Source organism: Barbus barbus (assembly GCF_936440315.1).
Source record: "Barbus barbus genome assembly, chromosome: 45".
Taxonomy (NCBI): domain Eukaryota; kingdom Metazoa; phylum Chordata; class Actinopteri; order Cypriniformes; family Cyprinidae; genus Barbus; species Barbus barbus.
Window position 1 is genome coordinate 1,783,114 of NC_136723.1, and position 11,185 is coordinate 1,794,298.

Consider the following 11,185-nt stretch of genomic DNA (forward strand, 5'->3'; position numbering starts at 1 on the left):
CTCAGCAGGCTCGTCCAGGGCGGGCACTAGTGACTCACAGGGCGGGCCAGGCCCCCCATTGCCCGCCCATGGCGCCGGGACTGTTTATAACTCGCAATTCTGAGATATAAACTCGCAATTCTGACTTTATAACTCGCAATTCTGACTTTATAACTCGCAATTCTGACTTTATAACTCGCAATTCTGAGATATAAACTCGCAATTCTGACTTTATAACTCGCAATTCTGACTTTATAACTCGCAATTCTGAGATATAAACTCGCAATTCTGACTTTATAACTCGCAATTCTGACTTTATAACTCGCAATTCTGAGATATAAACTCGCAATTCTGACTTTATAACTCGCAATTCTGACTTTATAACTCGCAATTCTGACTTTATAACTCGCAATTCTGAGATATAAACTCGCAATTCTGACTTTATAACTCGCAATTCTGACTTTATAACTCGCAATTCTGAGATATAAACTCGCAATTCTGACTTTATAACTCGCAATTCTGACTTTATAACTCGCAATTCTGAGATATAAACTCGCAATTCTGACTTTATAACTCGCAATTCTGACTTTATAACTCGCAATTCTGACTTTATAACTCGCAATTCTGAGATATAAACTCGCAATTCTGACTTTATAACTCGCAATTCTGACTTTATAACTCGCAATTCTGACTTTATAACTCGCAATTCTGACTTTATAACTCGCAATTCTGAGATATAAACTCGCAATTCTGACTTTATAACTCGCAATTCTGACTTTATAACTCGCAATTCTGAGATATAAACTCGCAATTCTGACTTTATAACTCGCAATTCTGACTTTATAACTCGCAATTCTGACTTTATAACTCGCAATTCTGAGATATAAACTCGCAATTCTGACTTTATAACTCGCAATTCTGACTTTATAACTCGCAATTCTGAGATATAAACTCGCAATTCTGACTTTATAACTCGCAATTCTGACTTTATAACTCGCAATTCTGACTTTATAACTCGCAATTCTGAGATATAAACTCGCAATTCTGACTTTATAACTCGCAATTCTGACTTTATAACTCGCAATTCTGAGATATAAACTCGCAATTCTGACTTTATAACTCGCAATTCTGACTTTATAACTCGCAATTCTGACTTTATAACTCGCAATTCTGAGATATAAACTCGCAATTCTGACTTTATAACTCGCAATTCTGACTTTATAACTCGCAATTCTGAGATATAAACTCGCAATTCTGACTTTATAACTCGCAATTCTGACTTTATAACTCGCAATTCTGAGATATAAACTCGCAATTCTGACTTTATAACTCGCAATTCTGACTTTATAACTCGCAATTCTGACTTTATAACTCGCAATTCTGACTTTATAACTCGCAATTCTGAGATATAAACTCGCAATTCTGACTTTATAACTCGCAATTCTGACTTTATAACTCGCAATTCTGACTTTATAACTCGCAATTCTGACTTTATAACTCGCAATTCTGAGATATAAACTCGCAATTCTGACTTTATAACTCGCAATTCTGACTTTATAACTCGCAATTCTGAGATATAAACTCGCAATTCTGACTTTATAACTCGCAATTCTGACTTTATAACTCGCAATTCTGACTTTATAACTCGCAATTCTGAGATATAAACTCGCAATTCTGACTTTATAACTCGCAATTCTGACTTTATAACTCGCAATTCTGACTTTATAACTCGCAATGCTGACTTTATAACTCGCAATTCTGAGATATAAACTCGCAATTCTGACTTTATAACTCGCAATTCTGACTTTATAACTCGCAATTCTGACTTTATAACTCGCAATTCTGACTTTTTTTTCAGAATTCTGATTTTTTTTTCTCACAATTGCGAGTTTATATCTCACAACTCTGACTTTCTCGCACCATAGCAAACCACTCTCCGTGTAAGGCTTTGCAGTACTTTGTTCAATTAGCTGAACTATATATTGAACTAGATGAATGTTGCGTCCGAATATGATTTTTGAACAAACATAAAAATTACTCATTATTCTTTATTTATGTGTTTTGCGCTCGCGGTTGGACACTACCGCCGGGCTTTCAGACACAACATTCTTCATTTCTTTATAGTTCTGAGTTTGAGGCAGCTTCTATCACGTTATTTTAATAACAGCTGTCGAGTCAAAAACTTATTATTGTAACACTATTATTGATAGCTCATCGGCAGCTTTATTTCCAGAAATCCCTTTATGTACAGTCGGTACAGCAGAATCCGACTGTCCTTCGAGAGCATAATACTTCATTCATACTTCATTTATAGCTACTGCAAAGTTTAGCATCAACCCAAATACACACGGTTCAGCTATAAATCTGAATAAAAAAAATAAAAAATAAAAAAGTGTTTTTGAGCAGGGTTGGAACTAAATTCTGCAGGGCTGTGGTCCTCAAGCAACTGAATTTTGCACCCCTGAATTAGATTGCATTTATCTGGAATATAGGCTTCCTGTGTTTGGACATTTTCATAAACGTTTTCCTGAATATGCTTCTAAGATTTTACACTATAGTTTACAGCCAGAACTGCAACCAGAACGAGACGAACTTATATTATTATTGTCTATAGCAACGATAATTTAATCACAGACGTATTATAGGCCTGTATAGTCTATATGAAGAGTTCAGATGCAAAAGCCTCTAAGTGCCATCTGAAATTTTCTTCTAAAATGAGCATTTTTCTCAGGTACAGGTTCTTTTCATTGTCATTAAAGTAAAATAACTGAATATAAACGAAAAATACTAATTTTAGAAGAAAATTTCAGATGGCATTTAAGCTTTTGCATCTGAATTCTTCATATTTAATTGACTAAATAATTTTCATTTATTTATAATTTATTTATAATTTTCATTGGGGATGTCTTGCTTGGTCGATATCTTACAACATTAAATACAGGAGATAAGATAATTCTATAGCAAGAACATAGAGATGAAAGCGCGCTTTATGCGAGAGTGAAAGAAATCCACCTGCGTGCATTCATATATATCCACTCTCGTGTTACAATAATACGCGCTTTACTTGACAGCTGTTATTAAAATAACGTGATAGAAGCTGCCTCAAACTCAGAACTATAAAGAAATGAAGAATGTTGTGTCTGAAAGCCCGGCGGTAGTGTCCAACCGCGAGCGCAAAACATAGAAATAAAGAATAATGAGTCATTTTTATGTTTGTTCAAAAATCATATTCGGACGGACGCAACATTCATATAGTTCAATATATAGTTCAGCTAATTGAACAAAGTACTGCAAAGCCTTACACGGAGAGTGGTTTGCTATGGTGCGAGAAAGTCAGAGTTGTGAGATATAAACTCGCAATTGTGAGAAAAAAAATCAGAATTCTGAAAAAAAGTCAGAATTGCGAGTTTATATCTCAGAATTGCGAGTTATAAAGTCAGAATTGCGAGTTTATATCTCAGAATTGCGAGTTATAAAGTCAGAATTGCGAGTTATAAAGTCAGAATTGCGAGTTATAAAGTCAGAATTGCGAGAAAAAAAGTCCGAATTGTGAGATAAAAAGTCGCAATTACCTTGTTTTATTTTTTATTCATGGGCGGAAACGGGCTTCCATAGTAAAGTGATCTAGAGGGAAAGCAGATGTGTTTTGCCTATTGGCATACATAGATTGAAATCTACAGTAAATTAACACATCCTTCTTGACCCTTCAACCGAGTGTAATGGTATTTAAGAAGCCTTTAACATTATGTGCTCAACATTAAATCTGTAACATGTAGCCAACATTAAGAATAGGGTTGTGCCGGTGAGGAAATTTTCCCATTGATTAGTTAACTTATGACAACACCAATGTTATTTGTTAATCTCTTCTGTAGATTTTGATCTTTATAAGTTGTTATGATATATTGTTAATTAAAAAACAACAGTAAAATAGTACAATAAAAAAACTCGCGTATAGCCTACTATAATCAAACTAATAAGACGGGTGACATAAAATACCCATATTATAACAAATAAATAAAATATATGTGGAAATCGCCCTTTAAAACGAAGGCTCGGTTTGTGGTTCACAATTATTTGATTAAAACAAAGACAAAGCCACTTATATTAAAAAAAAAAAAAAATTATGTTTTTGTTAACAGAAGTTATATTGCGCTTTTAATTGCCTCCGCTATCGTCCTGTCAATCATACTCGCGGGTCATTTTCAGTAAAAATGTATACCCAAGTTCTGACTGCTGACTGAACACTGGTCAGTGATCCTCTCTCGCTCGGCGCTGTCTAGCGCAGCTTCACCACACAGATTTAACTCTGCACAGCTAAATAAAACGGGCTGGTGGCAGACTAATATTTAATATTTCTGATGTAAAGATTTCTGTGAAACGCGTAAAGTTGCACAGAGGAAAGCCCAACAGGACCTGCCCTGTACGGTTTAAGAATCGGTAGCCATAGTAACATTAGAGGACTATTATTTTGTTGAACAGACCTGAGCGACTACTGATGACGTCACATGCTCAGATTTGCTTGACCAATCGGCGGAAGGGGGCGTCTCAGGACCGCCCACATGTGGAAAACGAATTTTGAAGTCATTTATTCGTTTTATGCCTCTGAACTAAAAAACGAAAAATCAAGCCAAAATCTCGTTTTTTCGTTTTTTTAAAAAAACGAAAAAACGAATAAAGGTGCCGTTTTCTCGTTTCTGCTTATTTCATTTCAAATTGGAAAACAAACTATCAAAACGTACACGGACCGCAAATGAACAGAAAGCAAGGGCACATTTGCCTGGAAAGCTTCTTACTCAGTGAGAGAAAGTTGGTTTATGCAATTTTAAGAGTAAAGCTCAAGTACATGAAAGATTTGTCTTTCTCATGAACTGTAATGTTATTTGCAATGCAGAAGACAGATTTCCAAGTGTTAAAGTTTTTTTGCAGAGCAAGTCATGTTTGAGCTTCAATGCACATTATCACTAGTTTAAACCTTCTAAGACCACTAATGCTGTGTTTAGTGCAAGTAAATGAAGAGAATTCAAGGCCACAGATGCTGAAAAGCTTCTTTCTCATTGAGAGAAAGCTGGTTTATGCAATTTTAAGAGTAAAGCTCAAGTACATGAAAGATGTGTCTTTCTCATGAAATGCAATGTTATTTGCAATCCAGAAGACAGATTTTCATGTGTTAAAGGTTTTTTGCAGAGCAAGTCATGTTTGAGCTTCAATGCTTATTATCACTATTTTAAACCTTCTAAGACCACTAATGCTGGGTTTAGTTGCAAATAAGCAAATGAACAGAAAGCAAGGCCACATTTGCCTGGAAAGCTTCTTTCTCAGTGAGAGAATGTTGGTTTATGCAATTTTAAGGGTAAAGCTCAAGTACATGAAAGATGTGTCTTTCTCATGAAATGTAATGTTATTTGCAATGCAGAAGACAGATTTCCAAGTGTTAAAGTTTTTTTGCAGAGCAAGTCATGTTTGAGCTTCAATGCACATTATCACTAGTTTAAACCTTCTAAGACCACTAGTGCTGTGTTTAGTGCAAATAAGCAAATGAACAGAAAGCAAGGGCACATTTGCCTGGAAAGCTTCTTTCTCAGTGAGAGAAAGTTGGTTTATGCAATTTTAAGAGTAAAGCTCAAGTACATGAAAGATGTGTCTTTCTCATGAAATGTAATGTTATTTGCAATGCAGAAGACAGATTTTCATGTGTTAAAGGTTTTTTGCAGAGCAAGTCATGTTTGAGCTTCAATGCACATTATCACTAGTTTAAACCTTCTAAGACCACTAATGCTGTGTTTAGTGCAAATAAGCAAATGAACAGAAAGCAAGGGCACATTTGCCTGGAAAGCTTCTTACTCAGTGAGAGAAAGTTGGTTTATGCAATTTTAAGAGTAAAGCTCAAGTACATGAAAGATGTGTCTTTCTCATGAAATGTAATGTTATTTGCAATCCAGAAGACAGATTTTCATGTGTTAAAGGTTTTTTGCAGAGCAAGTCATGTTTGAGCTTCAATGCTTATTATCACTATTTTAAACCTTCTAAGACCACTAATGCTGGGTTTAGTTGCAAATAAGCAAATGAACAGAAAGCAAGGCCACATTTGCCTGGAAAGCTTCTTTCTCAGTGAGAGAATATTGGTTTATGCAATTTTAAGGGTAAAGCTCAAGTACATGAAAGATGTGTCTTTCTCATGAAATGTAATGTTATTTGCAATGCAGAAGACAGATTTTCATGTGTTAAAGGTTTTTTGCAGAGCAAGTCATGTTTGAGCTTCAATGCACATTATCACTAGTTTAAACCTTCTAAGACCACTAATGCTGTGTTTAGTGCAAGTAAATGAAGAGAATTCAAGGCCACAGATGCTGAAAAGCTTCTTTCTCATGGAGAGAAAGCTGGTTTATGCAATTTTAAGAGTAAAGCTCAAGTACATGAAAGATGTGTCTTTCTCATGAAATGTAATGTTATTTGCAATCCAGAAGACAGATTTTCATGTGTTAAAGGTTTTTTGCAGAGCAAGTCATGTTTGAGCTTCAATGCACATTATCACTAGTTTAAACCTTCTAAGACCACTAATGCTGTGTTTAGGTGCAAATAAGCAAATGAACAGAAAGCAAGGCCACATTTGCCTGGAAAGCTTCTTTCTCAGTGAGAGAATGTTGGTTTATGCAATTTTAAGGGTAAAGCTCAAGTACATGAAAGATGTGTCTTTCTCATGAAATGTAATGTTATTTGCAATCCAGAAGACAGATTTTCATGTGTTAAAGGTTTTTTGAAGGGCAAGTCATGTTTGAGCTTCAATGCACATTATCACTAGTTTAAACCTTCTAAGACCACTAATGCTGTGTTTAGTGCAAGTAAATTAAGAGAATTCAAGGCCACAGATGCTGAAAAGCTTCTTTCTCATTGAGAGAAAGCTGGTTTATGCAATTTTAAGAGTAAAGCTAGAGTACATGAAAGATGTGTCTTTCTCATGAAATGTAATGTTATTTGCAATCCAGAAGACAGATTTTCATGTGTTAAAGGTTTTTTGCAGAGCAAGTCATGTTTGAGCTTCAATGCTTATTATCACTATTTTAAACCTTCTAAGACCACTAATGCTGTGTTTAGTGCAAATAAGCAAATGAAGAGATTTCAAGGCCACAGATGCTGAAAAGCTTCTTTCTCTGTGAGAGAAAGCTGGTTTATGCAATTTTAAGAGTAAAGCTCAAGTACATGACAGATGTTTCTTTCTTATGAAATGTAATGTTATTTGCAATCCAGAAGACAGATTTTCATGTGTTAAAGGTTTTTTGCAGAGCAATTCATGTTTGAGCTTCAATGCACATTATCACTAGTTTAAACCTTCTAAGACCACTAATGCTGTGTTTAGTGCAAGTAAATGAAGAGAATTCAAGGCCACAGATGCTGAAAAGCTTCTTTCTCATTGAGAGAAAGCTGGTTTATGCAATTTTAAGAGTAAAGCTCAAGTACATGAAAGATGTGTCTTTCTCATGAAATGCAATGTTATTTGCAATCCAGAAGACAGATTTTCATGTGTTAAAGGTTTTTTGCAGAGCAAGTCATGTTTGAGCTTCAATGTTTATTATCACTATTTTAAACCTTCTAAGACCACTAATGCTGGGTTTAGTTGCAAATAAGCAAATGAACAGAAAGCAAGGCCACATTTGCCTGGAAAGCTTCTTTCTCAGTGAGAGAATGTTGGTTTATGCAATTTTAAGGGTAAAGCTCAAGTACATGAAAGATGTGTCTTTCTCATGAAATGTAATGTTATTTGCAATGCAGAAGCCAGATTTCCAAGTGTTAACGTTTTTTTGCAGAGCAAGTCATGTTTGAGCTTCAATGCACATTATCACTAGTTTAAACCTTCTAAGACCACTAGTGCTGTGTTTAGTGCAAATAAGCAAATGAACAGAAAGCAAGGGCACATTTGCCTGGAAAGCTTCTTTCTCAGTGAGAGAAAGTTGGTTTATGCAATTTTAAGAGTAAAGCTCAAGTACATGAAAGATGTGTCTTTCTCATGAAATGTAGTTATTTGCAATGCAGAAGACAGATTTTCATGTGTTAAAGGTTTTTTGCAGAGCAAGTCATGTTTGAGCTTCAATGCACATTATCACTAGTTTAAACCTTCTAAGACCACTAATGCTGTGTTTAGTGCAAGTAAGTAAATGAAGAGAATTCAAGGCCACAGATGCTGAAAAGCTTCTTTCTCATGGAGAGAAAGCTGGTTTATGCAATCTTAAGAGTAAAGCTCAAGTACATGAAAGATGTGTCTTTCTCATGAAATGTAATGTTATTTGCAATCCAGAAGACAGATTTTCATGTGTTAAAGGTTTTTTGCAGAGCAAGTCATGTTTGAGCTTCAATGCACATTATCACTAGTTTAAACCTTCTAAGATCACTAATGCTGTGTTTAGGTGCAAATAAGCAAATGAACAGAAAGCAAGGCCACATTTGCCTGGAAAGCTTCTTTCTCAGTGAGAGAATGTTGGTTTATGCAATTTTAAGGGTAAAGCTCAAGTACATGAAAGATGTGTCTTTCTCATGAAATGTAATGTTATTTGCAATCCAGAAGACAGATTTTCATGTGTTAAAGGTTTTTTGAAGGGCAAGTCATGTTTGAGCTTCAATGCACATTATCACTAGTTTAAACCTTCTAAGACCACTAATGCTGTGTTTAGTGCAAGTAAATGAAGAGAATTCAAGGCCACAGATGCTGAAAAGCTTCTTTCTCATTGAGAGAAAGCTGGTTTATGCAATTTTAAGAGTAAAGCTAGAGTACATGAAAGATGTGTCTTTCTCATGAAATCTAATGTTATTTGCAATCCAGAAGACATATTTTCATGTGTTAAAGGTTTTTTGCAGAGCAAGTCATGTTTGAGCTTCAATGCTTATTATCACTATTTTAAACCTTCTAAGACAACTAATGCTGTGTTTAGTGCAAATAAGCAAATGAAGAGATTTCAAGGCCACAGATGCTGAAAAGCTTCTTTCTCTGTGAGAGAAAGCTGGTTTATGCAATTTTAAGAGTAAAGCTCAAGTACATGACAGATGTTTCTTTCTTATGAAATGTAATGTTATTTGCAATCCAGAAGACAGATTTTCATGTGTTAAAGGTTTTTTGCAGAGCAATTCATGTTTGAGCTTCAATGCACATTATCACTAGTTTAAACCTTCTAAGACCACTAATGCTGTGTTTAGTGCAAATAAGCAAATGAACAGAAAGCAAGGGCACATTTGCCTGGAAAGCTTCTTACTCAGTGAGAGAAAGTTGGTTTATGCAATTTTAAGAGTAAAGCTCAAGTACATGAAAGATTTGTCTTTCTCATGAAATGTAATGTTATTTGCAATGCAGAAGACAGATTTCCAAGTGTTAAAGTTTTTTTGCAGAGCAAGTCATGTTTGAGCTTCAATGCACATTATCACTAGTTTAAACCTTCTAAGACCACTAATGCTGTGTTTAGTGCAAGTAAATGAAGAGAATTCAAGGCCACAGATGCTGAAAAGCTTCTTTCTCATTGAGAGAAAGCTGGTTTATGCAATTTTAAGAGTAAAGCTCAAGTACATGAAAGATGTGTCTTTCTCATGAAATGCAATGTTATTTGCAATCCAGAAGACAGATTTTCATGTGTTAAAGGTTTTTTGCAGAGCAAGTCATGTTTGAGCTTCAATGCTTATTATCACTATTTTAAACCTTCTAAGACCACTAATGCTGGGTTTAGTTGCAAATAAGCAAATGAACAGAAAGCAAGGCCACATTTGCCTGGAAAGCTTCTTTCTCAGTGAGAGAATGTTGGTTTATGCAATTTTAAGGGTAAAGCTCAAGTACATGAAAGATGTGTCTTTCTCATGAAATGTAATGTTATTTGCAATCCAGAAGACAGATTTTCATGTGTTAAAGGTTTTTTGAAGGGCAAGTCATGTTTGAGCTTCAATGCACATTATCACTAGTTTAAACCTTCTAAGACCACTAATGCTGTGTTTAGTGCAAGTAAATTAAGAGAATTCAAGGCCACAGATGCTGAAAAGCTTCTTTCTCTTTGAGAGAAAGCTGGTTTATGCAATTTTAAGAGTAAATCTAGAGTACATGAAAGATGTGTCTTTCTCATGAAATGTAATGTTATTTGCAATCCAGAAGACAGATTTTCATGTGATAAAGGTTTTTTGCAGAGCAAGTCATGTTTGAGCTTCAATGCTTATTATCACTATTTTAAACCTTCTAAGACCACTAATGCTGTGTTTAGTGCAAATAAGCAAATGAAGAGATTTCAAGGCCACAGATGCTGAAAAGCTTCTTTCTCATTGAGAGAAAGCTGGTTTATGCAATTTTAAGAGTAAAGCTAGAGTACATGAAAGATGTGTCTTTCTCATGAAATGTAATGTTATTTGCAATCCAGAAGACAGATTTTCATGTGTTAAAGGTTTTTTGCAGAGCAAGTCATGTTTGAGCTTCAATGCACATTATCACTAGTTTAAACCTTCTAAGACCACTAATGCTGTGTTTAGTGCAAATAAGCAAATGAACAGAAAGCAAGGGCACATTTGCCTGGAAAGCTTCTTTCTCAGTGAGAGAAAGTTGGTTTATGCAATTTTAAGAGTAAAGCTCAAGTACATGAAAGATGTGTCTTTCTCATGAAATGTAATGTTATTTGCAATGCAGAAGACAGATTTTCATGTGTTAAAGGTTTTTTGCAGAGCAAGTCATGTTTGAGCTTCAATGCACATTATCACTAGTTTAAACCTTCTAAGACCACTAATGCTGTGTTTAGTGCAAGTAAATGAAGAGAATTCAAGGCCACAGATGCTGAAAAGCTTCTTTCTCATTGAGAGAAAGCTGGTTTATGCAATTTTAAGAGTAAAGCTAGAGTACATGAAAGATGTGTCTTTCTCATGAAATGTAATGTTATTTGCAATCCAGAAGACAGATTTTCATGTGTTAAACTTTTTTTTGCAGAGCAAGTCATGTTTGAGCTTCAATGCACATTATCACTAGTTTAAACCTTCTAAGACCACTAATGCTGTGTTTAGGTGCAAATAAGCAAATGAACAGAAAGCAAGGCCACATTTGCCTGGAAAGCTTCTTTCTCAGTGAGAGAATGTTGGTTTATGCAATTTTAAGGGTAAAGCTCAAGTACATGAAAGATGTGTCTTTCTCATGAAATGTAATGTTATTTGCAATGCAGAAGACAGATTTTCATGTGTTAAAGGTTTTTTGCAGAGCAAG